General features: G+C 35.2%; 1 protein-coding gene across 4 annotated transcripts in view; it reads left to right on the top strand.

The window, feature by feature from the left end:
• LOC127978833 (ataxin-7-like protein 1) overlaps nucleotides 1-16,034 on the top strand; it is a 45,523-nt gene that overhangs the window by 2,327 nt on the left and 27,162 nt on the right. For 3 of the 4 annotated variants that reach the window (XM_052583763.1, XM_052583787.1, XM_052583772.1), the window contains one exon: nucleotides 1,265-1,369. The gene's annotated coding sequence lies outside the window, so the exon portion shown is untranslated. Of the gene's footprint in view, nucleotides 1-802; nucleotides 916-1,264; nucleotides 1,370-16,034 lie in introns of those variants that run through there. The other variant, XM_052583778.1, reaches the window with a different exon arrangement.

Genomic DNA, 16,034 nt, shown 5'->3' with positions numbered 1-16,034 from the left:
TAACCATAATCTACCATGAAGTGTCTCTACCACACACACTCAAGCAGCTGGTGTTAACACAGTTTTTCTCATTGTTAACATCATCACCAGTTCTCTGTGTGAGAGTGTGTGTTCTCCGTGTGTATTAGCGGAAGCGCGCGGTGATTCTGCATCAGCGAATCCGACAGGCTCCTCTGAACGCTTGCGTCACAGTTCTCCTCAGACCGTCAGCTTACTGAATACATCACTAAATGTGAAGTATAATTGATCACTAGTTCGTCAAGCTTTAAAACACGAGCTGAGCTACATAAAACTGAGATTTCAATTTGTTCAAATTAAATGCATAGTGAATGTGAAATTAAAGGAATAGTTCACCCCAAAATGGTGAGAATTTACTCACCATCAGGCCATCCGAGATTTAGATGAGTTTGTTTCTTCATCAAATTTGGAGAAATATGTATTGCATAACTTGGTCACCAAAGGATGCTCTGCAGTGAATGGGTGCCGTCAGAATCAAAGTCCAAACAGCTGATAAAAACATCACAATATTGCAATCCACACCACTCCAGTCCATCAGATAATGTCTTGTGAATACATGTCTGTAAGAAACAAATCCATCATTAAGGCTTTTTAACTTCAAACTTAAAAAATCCATAAAAGAGCTTTCTTCAGTGAAAACGTCGATTTGTCTGAATCAGGAGAGAAATCTGCACAAATTAAGCACTGTTTACAAGCTAAAACCATCCAAAATAGATCGAAACAAAGACGTGTGTGCATTTTGATGTGGTGTGTATTACTTGTGGATTATTGGGATGTTTTCATCTGTTTTTTTGGACTCTCGTTTTGACGGCACCCATTCACTGCAGTGCATCCACCGGTGAGCAAGTGATGGAATGCTAAATTTCAAGACTCATCTAAATCTTATATGTCCTGAGGGTGAGTAAATTTTTGGGTGAGCTATTCTTTTAAGAGAGTTTTTTTCAGAGAGCTGCAATAAAAGCAATACTTTTCATGTTTGCTCGGGAGAAAAGATGACAGGGTTTGCTACACCACAGGACCATTAGAGAAAAAAAAAAAAGAAAACTCAGTGGGCAGCCATTTTTGCTGCAACCTTTGGGTTTCAAGTCCGACTCTCTAACCAGTCAAACTTCGGTCTACTGCGAGATGATTTCTCCACATAAACTACAGCAGATGTGATATTCATGCTTCTATGGGAAGTGGTTTTTAAAGTTGTCAAACTCACTAACTCTCTCTCTCTCTCTCTCTCTCTCTCTCTCGGCTGTAGATATGCTTTTGCATGGTCACGTCCCAACCCATGAGGATATCAAACCCGTCGCTTGCGATGCCTGCAACAAAGTCGTTGAGCCTCAGGACGTCCTGACTCATTACAGTAAGTGACAGTCATCATTCAGACTGATAGAGATTTAAAAGGAGGATTTGATCTGATTTTAATGGTCTCGTTTGTGTGTCAAAGGCTGTTTTGGCTTCATTGTGCACTTTTCAATGCATTTATCCCATCATTTGTTCATTTAGAGAGAAATAAGTTTTAGAGCTGATATTAATGAACTAGAAAATTGCTTCGTTCGCCTCTGAAGTGTTTTGAAACACTGTTCAAATCCCTGACCTCGAGTACACGGTGATAATAGTCACGCTTGTCACCGTAGACAGTCCTAATTATATCAAAACCTTAATTCTATGGCTAAGGCTAAATATAATGGTGATATGCAGAGGTAACCTGTGTAAGGTTATAATAGAGGTGTTTACTGCTGTAAAGCAAGAATCATGGAGTCATTTGCCGGTTATATTATTAGGGCTCAAGCCCAAAGGGCGAGAGGCCTATTGTTTTCCTTAGGATTATTTTTTATTATTATTATTATTAGGGCTCAAGCCCAAAGGGCGAGAGGCCTATTGTTTTCCTTAGGATTATTTTTTATTATTATTATTATTATTATTATTTTTTTTTTCCAACGTCTCGGGGGCTTTTGGGGCCCTTAACGTGCTTAAAAAGTCTTGAAAATTGGCACACAGATTGGAACCTGCGGCCATTAGGGCCGGGCAGAGACTGATACACGGGCGTGGCACAGGGGCTCTACAGCGCCCCCTGGAATATGGAGGGCCATATATCATACATTCTTGCTCGTAGACGTATGAAACTCGGTACACATATAAATCTCATCAATCCAAACAACTTTTGTATTGCATATCATAGGCTCCGCCCAACAGGAAGTTGGCTATTTAGGGCTCAAGCCCAAAGGGCGAGAGGCCTATTGTTTTCCTTAGGATTATTTTTTATTATTATTATTAGGGCTCAAGCCCAAAGGGCGAGAGGCCTATTGTTTTCCTTAGGATTATTTTTTATTATTATTATTATTATTATTATTATTATTATTATTTTTTTCCAACGTCTCGGGGGCTTTTGGGGCCCTTAACGTGCTTAAAAAGTCTTGAAAATTGGCAAACAGATTGGAACCTGCGGCCATTAGGGCCGGGCAGAGACTGATACACGGGCGTGGCACAGGGGCTCTACAGCGCCCCCTGGAATATGGAGGGCCATATATCATACATTCTTGCTCGTAGACGTATGAAACTCGGTACACATATAAATCTCATCAATCCAAACAACTTTTGTATTGCATATCATAGGCTCCGCCCAACAGGAAGTTGGCTATTTAGGGTTTAGTATTCAAATTTTTCGTCAAAGTTGTGGGGGCTTTGGGGGTCCTTAACATACTCAAAAACTCTTGAAAATTTGCGCACACTTTGGAATCTGTGGCCTTTAGGAGCCTGCAGAGGCTGGGACCCGGGTGTGGCACAGGGGCTCTATGGCGCCCCCTGGAACACAGTCATAAATGTTGATGTATAGCTCACACATACTTGCACATATTCATATGAAACTCAGTACACATATAGATCTCATTGTGCCGAAAAACTTGCGTATTGCATGTCATAGGCTCCACCCAACAGGAAGTCAGCTATTTAGAGTTATGTAAAAAGCGCATGCTCTGGAATTTGAAATACTTGTCATAGGTTTTTTTCTCGATTGCCGCCAAACTCGGTCAACATGATCTCAAGACACTGGGGATGAAAAATTGCCAGGGGATTTTTGATATCTCGAACGGTTTGCTCGTGGCGAGGCGTTGAAATTATGGCGAGAAATGAGAAACAGGAAGTGTCTAATACCATCCACATACAGTTCCTGATTTTAATCAAACTTCATCAGATTATTCGTTGTATGATGTCGATCGCATATATGTGACTATTAGGAGTCAAAGTTATAGCGCCACCAACTGGCAGAAGGAAGTGTGTCATTTTCAAAATGATTTGAATTCAGCATCTTATTATTACTCGATTTGCTTCAAACTTCATCAGAATAATGTTAAAACACAGCCGATATAAATCTGCAAGGGGGATATTGATATCTAAAAAATTGTTGGCGTGGCAACATGTCAAACTGGAATACTTCTCAGGTGATTTTGAGGCAAATACCATACTTAGAATTTCACAAAACTCTGAACACACATCAGTATTTCTGATAGGAACTTAAATTGTGAATGGATTTTGGATAGCTTGAATGGTTTTGCCGTGGTGATTTTTTGAAATTACCTTACAAAGGGAATCATTATTGTATTTTTAAAATGCAGCTTCCAAACACGTCAAAGAATTTTTTCATACAGATGAAAAAGTCATTCTGAGGAAATATGCATAGTTTCACGACTTTACAACACTGTATGGATAACAGAAAATTAAAAAACTGTCAGACATCTCATCTCACTCTGTCCCTCTGTTTGAGTATATGTGCTTCAGACTTCCATTGTCTGAGAGAAATTGCGCCCCTACAGGTGCAATTACCGGACTTTTACTTTCACTTTTAAATCCGTTAAAAATACAAATAAATACTTAGATTTAATTCACACTGACAAGCTAAACCAACATATCTGATTATTACCGGTTCAGGGCTCATGGATAAATTATTTCTGGCCAGAGATACGTGAGAAATAGGAGAGATGAATCACCGCTGTGATCACGAGCGTCTGGAGTAAAGAGCTCAGAGAAAACGAATTTATTCCTGTTTTAAAGCTTTTAAAAATAAATTATTACAGCGATATCACACAATCAACCAATTAGAACACACCAAGAGCTAAATTCAGATGTTTTTGAACTGTTTGTGTGAAAATGAAATATTTGTGGCTGCCTATCTGAAATCACCGCTCCGATCAGCGCGTACAGTGTCGAGCTCAAAACAAACGAATTTATTCTTGTTTAAGAGCTTTTTTAAATAAAACATTACCACAAATGCACACAATAAACCCATTGTAACACATCAAGAGGTAAATGCAGGTGTTTGTGACCCGTTTAAGTGCGCAAGACTATTTGAAAGCGAGACTGGCAGAATAACATATCTCTCGAGCTGCAGGATTCTGGCTTTCGTCGTACGAACGAACACATCACGGACAAGATTATTTCAAAACACATAATAGCTTGGCGACTATAAACGAAAACAGCCACGTGAACATAAACTGTTGAGAAATATATCTGAAGTGGATCTACTGGATTTTAATATTAAGTGACCGCATATACCAGCTGCTTCTGTCTTCAATTTTAATCTATATAAAAAATGAAATTCATTCATCTTGGCTGCTTTTTTAATGTGTGTACGTATTTATTTATTTATTTATTATTTTGCTCTAACAAGAATTAATCTATATTTAATTAAATCAATTACATTTTATTTTACATTTGATTTGTCCATATCTGCATCTAAACGCCTAAAAACCTAAAACATGCTCTATTATACTATTGTTAGCAATTTCTTTATCGTCCAATTTATCTGGTGTACACACTTTTATTTTCATAATAAACTTGTTTGTTAGATTATACACAGTTACAGTGGTCTATAATAAATATTAACAGGTTTTATTCAAGCTGTTTAGAATGATTGCAGTAGGCTAATTTTTTTTAATGTAAATCCAAAAAAAAAAAAAAAAAAAAAAAAAAAAAAAAACATTGGAAAACAATGACTGTTGTACTTTTTTATACATTTTGTATAATTTCATAGTTTATGCATTATAGTTATAAAACAAATAAATGTAGCCACTCACATAGAAATCTTAGGCCTTATCCTTTTCTGACAGTTTTAGGGATTTTTAAAAATCCTAAAAAACCCTAATTTGTGCTGCAAATAATAATTTCAAACTCAAAAAGTAAATAGTCAGTTCATGCTTTATAAAGCCTTGTCCCAATATTAATAGTCAGTAGTAAGCAGTTTATAAATACAGCTATAAATAGCTTGTTTTTGGTTTATAAGCACATTTATTAAAAAGGAGAGTAAAGGATCAGTTATCTTCCTATGAAAAATAAAAGATAAAAATAAACAAACAACAACACAGATTGATACAGAACAGAAAAATAAATTTTATTGTGGATTTATGATAAAATCAGCCTGTAAATGAATTCATACTCCTCATACTACTCCATACTCCTTTTTCAACATGATGCCAATATACTGAGATGTTAAATTGTGAATGGGTTTAGGATAGCTTAAATGGTGTTGCCATAGAGATTTATTAATGTAACATAAAAAAAATACAATAGTTATTTTACTATATCTTTAAAATTTTTCATTCTAACTCTTCATAATTTTTTATATAAGTAGAAGTCCTCATTTGAAGGAAGCACAGTAAGTTTCATAGCTTTTTCATTTTCAAGAGCCAGGCTAAAATTAAAACTATCATAACTTATAAATCAAGCTTGCAATTCTTAGTACCAATAATGGTCACCAGAGGGAGCTATAGGATTACTTTTAAATAATTATTGTAGAAACGAGTATGATTTAAATAATTTATAGAAATCTTTCAAATAAAATAATATGTATTTTAGGAATTTTACTGATAAAAATGACCCTCACTTAATTAGAATAAGAAGCTGAAGTATTGTGAACTGTATATTAAGAATAATTCTTTATTGGCTTTATGGACAGATACGTTTTGAGTGACTCTTGAAGGATCAGCACCACATCCTCTTTTACCACTGTTTAAAGAACTAATCTTACAGAACAGGTGTGAATGAATTTTGGATAGCTTGAATGGTTTTGTCGTGGTGATTTTTTGAAATAATAGTAAAAAAGTAACCAGTAAATGTCTTTTTATTTTTTTTAAAGTGCAGCTTCTAAACACTTAAAAAAAATGTACACATAAAAGACAAGTCATTCTGAGGCATATTTCCTCAGAATGACTGGTCTCATGACAATAGTTTCATGACTATACAACACTATATGGATGATAGAAAATAAAAAAACTATCATACATCTAATGTCACTCAGTCCCACTGTCACTGTGGGAAGTGTGTGTGTGTGTGTGTGTTTGTGTGTGTGTTAAGTGAATTAGGTGTGAAACTATCAGGGAGCATTTAGTCTCCAGCGCCAACATTTTACAGAACTGCCACTTTCCTGGAGTCTCCAGAATTACTCGGTGTCCGGCTCTGAGAGACTTAAGATCCCAAAAAATGATTTAATTAGAATACCATGAAGTATTGTGAAATACTATATATTAAGGCTTTATATATAGGCTTTATGAACAGATTAGAGTGACTCGTGAAGGACCAGCACCACCTCCTCTTGTTCGATGGTTTGAGGAGTATATCTTCCAGAATCCAGGATTAAGATTTAAGAGCTCATTTTTATTCCACCTCCTTTCCTGAAAGTCTGTCTTGCAGAATTGACTAAAAATTAATCTTCACATTATTTCCTAATTATTTTGCAATTCTTTTTGTCAGTTCTTCTTGACCTGTTTTTCTCTTCCAGCTTTCCTGGACTATTGTATAGCACTCATAAATGATTAAATAAAAAATAATGGTAGTTATTAAGATTGATATGGTTTGGAATTGGTAAAAAATGCTTGGAAAAAAATCACAATAAAACAATGTTTTAATGTTTAAGTTTGGAATATTAACTGACGTGAATGAATGCTATATAAACATTGTTCATGTTAACATAATGTTTATGAATGGAATCTTATTGTAAAGTGTTACTAAAGTTATATATATATATATTGTTCTGTGAATGTGATTTTAAAGTCTAGATGATTCGGATTAACCCTTTAACTGCCATATCCTTTAAAACCTCACTGCCAGAGGGATATTGTGAATGCATGTGCCCGCTGGGCACAGTTTACCTGATGCCACCGGGGTGGCGATGGCACTGGTGGCTTGAGCCCGCCATCGCTGCTTGCAGCTATATTTATTATTATTATTATTATTATTATTATTATTATTATTTTTTTCCAACGTCTCGGGGGCTTTTGGGGCCCTTAACGTGCTTAAAAAGTCTTGAAAATTGGCACACAGATTGGAACCTGCGGCCATTAGGGCCGGGCAGAGACTGATACACGGGCGTGGCACAGGGGCTCTACAGCGCCCCCTGGAATATGGAGGGCCATATATCATACATTCTTGCTCGTAGACGTATGAAACTCGGTACACATATAAATCTCATCAATCCAAACAACTTTTGTATTGCATATCATAGGCTCCGCCCAACAGGAAGTTGGCTATTTAGGGTTTAGTATTCAAATTTTTCGTCAAAGTTGTGGGGGCTTTTGGGGTCCTTAACATACTCAAAAACTCTTGAAAATTTGCGCACACTTTGGAATCTGTGGCCTTTAGGAGCCTGCAGAGGCTGGGACCCGGGCGTGGCACAGGGGCTCTACGGCGCCCCCTGGAACACAGTCAGAAATGTTGATGTATAGCTCACACATACTTGCACATATTCATATGAAACTCAGTACACATATAGATCTCATCGTGCCGAACAACTTTCGTATTGCATGTCATAGGCTCCACCCAACAGGAAGTCAGCTATTTAGAGTTATGTAAAAAGCGCATGCTCTGGAATTTGAAATACTTGTCATAGGTTTTTTTCTCGATTGCCGCCAAACTCGGTCAACATGATCTCAAGACACTGGGGATGAAAAATTGCCAGGGGATTTTTGATATCTCGAACGGTTTGCTCGTGGCGAGGCGTTGAAATTATGGCGAGAAATGAGAAACAGGAAGTGTCTAATACCGTCCACATACATTTCCTGATTTTAATCAAACTTCATCAGATTATTCGTTGTATGATGTCGATTGCATATATGTGACTATTAGGAGTCAAAGTTATAGCGCCACCAACTGGCAGAAGGAAGTGTGTCATTTTCAAAATGATTTGAATTCAGCATCTTATTATTACTCGATTTGCTTCAAACTTCATCAGAATAATGGTAAAACACAGCCGATATAAATCTGCAAGGGGGATATTGATATCTAAAAAATTGTTGGCGTGGCAACATGTCAAACTGGAATACTTCTCAGGTGATTTTGAGGCAAATAACATACTTAGAATTTCACAAAACTCTGAACACACATCAGTATTTCTGATAGGAACTTAAATTGTGAATGGATTTTGGATAGCTTGAATGGTTTTGCCGTGGTGATTTTTTTAAATGACCTTACAAAGGGAATCATTATTGTATTTTTAAATTGCAGCTTCCAAACACGTCAAAGAATTTTTTCATACAGATGAAAAAGTCATTCTGAGGAAATATGCATAGTTTCACGACTTTACAACACTGTATGGATAACAGAAAATTAAAAAAAACTGTCAGACATCTCATCTCACTCTGTCCCTCTGTTTGAGTATATGTGCTTCAGACTTCCATTGTCTGAGAGAAATAGCGCCCCTACAGGTTCAATTCCCGGACTTTTACTTTCACTTTTAAATCGGTTAAAAATACAAACAAATACTTAGATTTAATTCACACTGACAAGCTAAACCAACATATCTGATTATTACCGGTTCAGGGCTCATGGATAAATTATTTCTGGCCAGAGATACGTGAGAAATAGGAGAGATGAATCACCGCTGTGACCACGAGCGTCTGGAGTAAAGAGCTCAGAAAAAAACGAATTTATTCCTGTTTTAAAGCTTTTAAAAATAAATTATTAAAGCGATATCACACAATCAACCAATTAGAACACACCAAGAGCTAAATTAAGATGTTTTTGAACTGTTTGTGTGAAAATGAAATATTTGCACCTGCCTATCTGAAATCACCGCCTCCGATCAGCGCGTACAGTGTCGAGCTCAAAACAAACGAATTTATTCTTGTTTAAGAGCTTTTTTAAATAAAATATTACCACAAATGCACACAATAAACCCATTGTAACACAACAAGAGGTAAATGCAGGTGTTTGTGACCTGTTTAAGTGTGCAAGACTATTTGAAAGCGCGACTGGCAGAATAACATATCTCTCGAGCTGCAGGTTTCTGGCTTTCGTCGTAAGAACGAACACATCACGGACAAGATTATTTCAAAACACATAATAGCTTGGCGACTATAAATGAAAACAGCCACGTGAACATAAACTGGATCTACTGGATTTGAATATTAAAGTGACCACATTTACCACTTGCTTCTGTCTTCAATTTTAATCTATATAAAAAAGGAAACTCATTCGACTTGGCTGCTTTTTTAATGTGTGCGTATTTATTTATTTATCTTTTTATACATTTTGTATAATTTCATAGTTTGTGTATTACAATTATAAAAACAAAAATAAAATTAGCCACTCACATAGAAATAGCTTAGGCCTTAACCTTTTTCTGACAGTTTTAGGGATTTTTTAAAATCCTAAAAAAAAATTATTTGTGCTGCAAATAATAATTTCAAACTCATTTGATACTGACCTATGACATCCTGTGACATTATATTTATTTTAATTTACATAATCTCATGGATGTAACAGTAAATATGTTCAGCTCACAGATCAATACTAAGCTGTAATACAAGCAGAACTTTCACAAATGCTTATGAGTCATTTAAGGATTTGATAACACTGTAAAATAATGTCTAATTTGTTAACATTAGCAAATTCATTGATAACACTTTATAATAACTGCACTCATTATTAAATAGTCAGTTCATGCTTTATAAAGCCTTGTCCCAATATCAATAGTCAGTAGTAAGCAGTTTATAAATACAGCTATAAATAGCTTGTCCTTGGTTTATAAGCACATTTATTAAAAATGAGAGTAAGTTATCTTCCTATGAAAAATAAAAGATAAAAATAAACAAACAACAACACAGATTGATACAGAACTCAGAAATTTTATTGTGGATTTATGATAAAGCCTGCAAATGAATTCATACTCCTCCTAATACTACTGCATACTCCTTTTTCAACATGATGCCAATATACTGAGATGTTAAATTGTGAATGGGTTTAGGATAGCTTAAATGGTGTTGCCATAGAGATTTATTAAAGTAACATAAAAAATACAATAGTTATTTTACTATATCTTTAAAATTTTTCATTCTAACTCTTCATAATTTTTTATATAAGTAGAAGTCCTCATTTGAAGGAAGCACAGTAAGTTTCATAGCTTTATCATTTTCAAGAGCCAGCATAAAATTAAAACTATCATAACTTATAAATCAAGCTTGCAATTCTTAGTACCTATAATGGCCACCAGAGGGAGCTATAGGATTACTTTTAAATAATTATTGGAGAAACGAGTATGATTTAAATAATTTATAGAAATCTTTCAAATAAAATAATATGTATTTTAGGAATTTTACTGATAAAATGACCCTCACTTAATTAGAATAACAAGCTGAAGTATTGTGAACTGTATATTAAGAATAATTCTTAATAGGCTTTATGGACAGATACGTTTTAAGTGACTCTTGAAGGTTCAGCCCCACATCCTCTTTTACCACTGTTTAAAGAATTAATCTTACAGAACAGGTGTGAATGAATTTTGGATAGCTTGAATGGTTTTGTCGTGGTGATTTTTTGAAATAATAGTAAAAAAGGAACCAGTAAAAAAAAGTGCAGCTTCTAAACACTTCAAAAAAATGTACACATAGAAGACAAGTCATTCTGAGGAAATATGCATAGTTTCATGACTATACAACATTATATGGATGACAGAAAATTAAAAAACATACATCTGATGTCACTCTGTCCCTCTGTCACTGTGTGTGTGTGTGTTTGTGTGTGTGTTAAGTGAATTAGGTGTGAAACTATCAGTGAGCATTTAGTCTCCAAGCGCCAACATTTTACAGAACTGCCACTTTCCTGGAGTCTCAAGAATTACTCAGTGTCAGGCTCTGAGAGATCTAAGATTCCAAAAAAATATTTAATTAGAATACCATGAAGTATTGTGAAATACTATATATTAAGGCTTTATATATAGGCTTAATGAACAGATTAGACTGACTCGTGAAGGACCAGCACCACCTCCTCTTGTTTGATGGTTTGAGGAATATATCTTCCAGAATCCGGGATTAAGATTTAGGAGCTCATTTTTATTCCACCTCCTTTCCTGAAAGTCTGTCTTGCAGAATTGACTAAAAATTAATCTTCACATTAATTCCTAATTCTTTTGCAATTCTTTTGTCAGTTCTTCTTGACCTGTTTTTCTCTTCCAGCTTTCCTGGACTATTGTATAGCACTCATAAATGATTAAATAAAAAATAATGGTAGTTATTAAGATTGATATGGTTTGGAATTGGTAAAATGTGCTTGGAAAAAAATCACAATAAAACAATGTTTTAATGTTTAAGTTTGGAATATTAACTGACATGAATGAATGCTATATAAATATTGTTCATGTTAACATAATGTTTATAAATTAAATCTTATTGTAAAGTGTTACTAAAGTTATATATATATATATATATATATTGTTCTGTGAATGTGATTTTAAAGTCTAGATGATTCGGATTAACCCTTTAACTGCCATATCAAGTTCAAGTTCAAGTTCAAGTTCAAGGTCAATTTATTTGTATAGCGCATTTACAACAGCCTCCTGGCTGACCAAAGTGCTTTAACATAAGAGCAAGAATATTACGCATACATAAAAATAGACCAGACAAAAAATTTAAAACCACCCATTTCAAAATGTAGCATAACACAGTAGTCAGTACACTAAGGAAAATAAAAAAGTTTTTAGCAAAGATTTAAAAATAGACAAGGAAGGGGCCAGTCTGATCTCTAAAGGCAGGGTATTCCAGAGTCGTGGCCCAGCCACTGCAAATGCACGCTCCCCTCTACGCTCCCCTCTATCCTTTAAAACCTCACTGCCAGAGGGATATTGTGAATGCATGTGCCCGCTGGGCACAGTTTACCTGATGCCACCGGGGTGGTGATGGCATTGGTGGCTTGAGCCCGCCATCGCTGCTTGCAGCTATATTTATTATTATTATTAGGGCTCAAGCCTGGAGGGCGAGAGCCCTATTGTTTTCCTTAGGATTATTTTTTATTATTATTATTATTATTATTATTTTTTTCTAACGTTACGGGGGCTTTTGGGGTCCTTAACATGCTCGAAAACTCTTGAAAATTGGCACACAGATTGGAACCTGCGGCCATTAGGGTCGGGCAGAGACAGATACACGGGCGTGGCACAGGGGCTCTACAGCGCCCCCTGGAATACTGAGGGCCATATATCATACATACTTGCACGTAGACACATGAAACTCGGTACACATGTAGATCTCATTAAACCAAACAACTTTCGTACTGCATGTCATAGGCTCCGCCCAACAGGAAGTTGGCTATTTAGGGTTTATTATTCATATTTTTGGTCAAAGTTGTGGGGGCTTTTGGGGTCCCTAACATACTCAAAAACTCTTGAAAATTTGCGCACACTTTGGAATCTGTGGCCTTTAGGAGCCTGCAGAGGCTGGGACCCGGGCGTGGCACAGGGGCTCTATGGCGCCCCCTGGAACACAGTCATAAATGTTGATGTATAGCTCACACATACTTGCACATATTCATATGAAACTCAGTACACATATAGATCTCATTGTGCCGAACAATTTTCGTATTGCATGTCATTGGGCTCCGCCCAACAGGAAGTCAGCTATTTAGAGTTATGTAAAAAGCGCATGCTCTGGAATTTGATATACTTGTCATAGGTTTTTTACTCGTTTACCACCAAACTCGGTCAACATGATCTCAAGACATTGGGGATGAAAAATTGCCAGGGGATTTTTGATATCTCGAACGGTTTGCTCGTGGCGAGGCGTTGAAATTATGGCGAGAATTGAGAAACAGGAAGTGTCTAATACCATCCACATACATTTCCTGATTTCAATCAAACTTCATCAGATTATTCATTGTATGATGTCGATCACATATATGTGACTATTAGGAGTCAAAGTTATAGCGCCACCAACTGGCAGCAGGAAGTGTGTCATTTTCAAAATGCTTTGAATTCAGCATCTTATTTTTACTCGATTTGCTTCAAACTTCATCAGAATAATGTTAAAACACAGCCGATATGAATCTGCTGGGGGAAATTGGATAGCTAAAAATATTGTTGCCGTGGCAACATGTCAAACTGGAATACTTCTCAGGTGATTTTGAGGCATATAACATGCTTAGAATTTCATCAAACTCAGAACACATATCAGTATTTATGATAACTAGACACTGGCAAAAGTTCATAAGAGGGCGTGGAAGAGGCACTCTATAGCGCCACCTTTTGTCAAAAGTGGGGGGGTTAGTTTTAGCTACAGACACCAAACTCGGTACAAAAATTGTTCTTATCAAGACGGACAACTTTCTAATTCACAGTCATCAGCTACGATCAACAGGAAGTCAGCTATTTTGATTTGAATGTGGATTTTTTTTTACATTTAGTTGTGAATTAATGCATACTGCTCAGAGGAGAGTAACACTATACACACCAAACTTTGTCTACATGATGCCAAAACATTTTAAACAACTTAAATTGCCAATGGATTTTGGATAGCTTGAACGGTTTTGTCGTGGTGATTTTTTTTAATGACAGTAAAACTGGAATTATTAATTTTCCTGCATTTTTAAATTCCAAACACTTCAAAACCTTTTTTCATACAGACAAAAAGTCATTCTGAGTAAATATGGATAGTTTCACGACTTTACAACACTGTATGGATAATAGAAAATTAAAAAACTGTCAGACATCTCATATCACTCTGTCCCTCTGTTTGAGTATATGTGCTTCAGACTTCCATTGTCTGAGAGAAATTGCGCCCCTACAGGTGCAATTACCGGAGATTTAGTTTCTCTTTTAAATCGGTTAAAATACAAATAAATACTTGGATTTAATTCACACTGACAAGCTAAACCAACATATATGATTATTATCAGGTCAGGGCTCATTAATAATGGATGTGTGGTCAGTGATACGTGAGAAACACGAGAGATGAATCACCGCTCTGAGCATGAGCATCTGGAATGATGAGCTCAGAAAAAACGAGTTTATTCTTGTTTTATAGCTATTAAAAATAAAGTATTGCAGCGATATCACACTATTCACCAATTAGAACACACCAAGAGCTAAATTCAGATGTTTTTGAACTGTTTGTGTGAAAATGAAATATTTGCGGCTGCCTATATGAAATCACTGCCTCCGATCATCGCGTACAGTGTCGAGCTCAAAACAAACGAATTTATTCTTGTTTAAGAGCTTTTTTAAATAAAATATTACCACAAATGCACACAATAAACCCATTGTAACACTACAAGAGCTAAATGCAGGTGTTTGTGACCCGTTTAAGTGTGCAAGACTATTTGAAAGCGCGACTGGCAGAAGAACATATATCTCTCGAGCTGCAGGATTCTGGCTTTCGTCGTACAAACGAACACATCACGGACAAGATTATTTCAAAATAGCTTGGCGAATATAAACGAAAACAGCCACGTGAACGTAAACCGTTGAGAAATATATCTGAAGTGGATCTACTGGATTTGAATATTAAGTGACCGCGTATACCAGCTGCTTCTGTCTTCAATTTTAATCTATATAAAAAATGTAATTCATTCATCTTGGCTGCGTTTTTAATGTGTGTACGTATTTATTTATTTATTATTTTGCTCTAACAAGAATTAATCTATATTTAATTAAATCAATTACATTTTATTTTACATTTGATTTGTCCATTTTTGCATCTAAACGCCTAAAAACATAAAACATGCTCTATTATACTATTGTTAGCAATTTCTTTATCGTCCAATTTATCTGGTGTACACACTTTTATTTTCATAATAAACTTGTTTGTTAGATTATACACAGTTACAGTGGTCTATAATAAATATTAACAGGTTTTATTCAAGCTGTTTAGAATGATTGCAGTAGGCTAAAAAACATTGGAAAACAATAACTGTTGTACTTTTTTATATATTTTGTATAATTTCATAGTTTATGCATTATAGTTATAAAAACAAATAAATTTAGCCACTCACATAGAAATCTTAGGCCTTATCCTTTTCTTACAGTTTTAGGAATTTTAAAAAATCGTAAAAAACCTTATTTGTGCTGCAAATAATAATTTCAAACTCAAAAAGTAAATAGTCAGTTCATGCTTTATAAAGCCTTGTCCCAATATTAATAGTCAGTAGTAAGCAGTTTATAAATACAGCTATAAATAGCTTGTCCTTGGTTTATAAGCACATTTATTAAAAAGGAGAGTAAAGGATCAGTTATCTTCCTATGAAAAATAAAAAAATAAAAATAAACAAACAACAACACAGATTGATACAGAACTCAGAAATTCTATTGTGGATTTATGATAAAATCAGCCTGTAAATGAATTCATACTCCTCCAAGAAGACACAAGTAGTTCACACCAAACTTTTTTTTTAACATGAATCCAATATACTGAAGATGTTAAATTGCGAATGGGTTTAGGACACCTTAAATGGTGTGGCCATAGCAATTTATTAAAGTAACATAAAAAAATACAATAGTTATTTTACTATATCTTTAAATTTTTTCATTCCAAACTCTTCATAATTTTTTAATACGTAGAAGTCATCATTTGAAGGAACCACAGTAAGTTTCAAAGCTTTATCATTTTCAAGAGCCAGCAAAAAATTAAAACTATCATAACTTATAAATGAAGCTTGCAATTCTTAGTACCAATAATGGCCACCTGATGGAGCTATAGGATCACTTTTAAATAATTATTGTAGAAACAAGTATGATTTAAATGATTTATAGAAATCTTTCAAAGAAAAATAATATG

Source organism: Carassius gibelio, chromosome A4, assembly GCF_023724105.1.
Source record: "Carassius gibelio isolate Cgi1373 ecotype wild population from Czech Republic chromosome A4, carGib1.2-hapl.c, whole genome shotgun sequence".
In the NCBI taxonomy this organism is placed as follows: domain Eukaryota; kingdom Metazoa; phylum Chordata; class Actinopteri; order Cypriniformes; family Cyprinidae; genus Carassius; species Carassius gibelio.
Note: the sequence above shows the minus strand (reverse complement) of the source record. Positions and strands in the feature narration are given on the sequence as shown.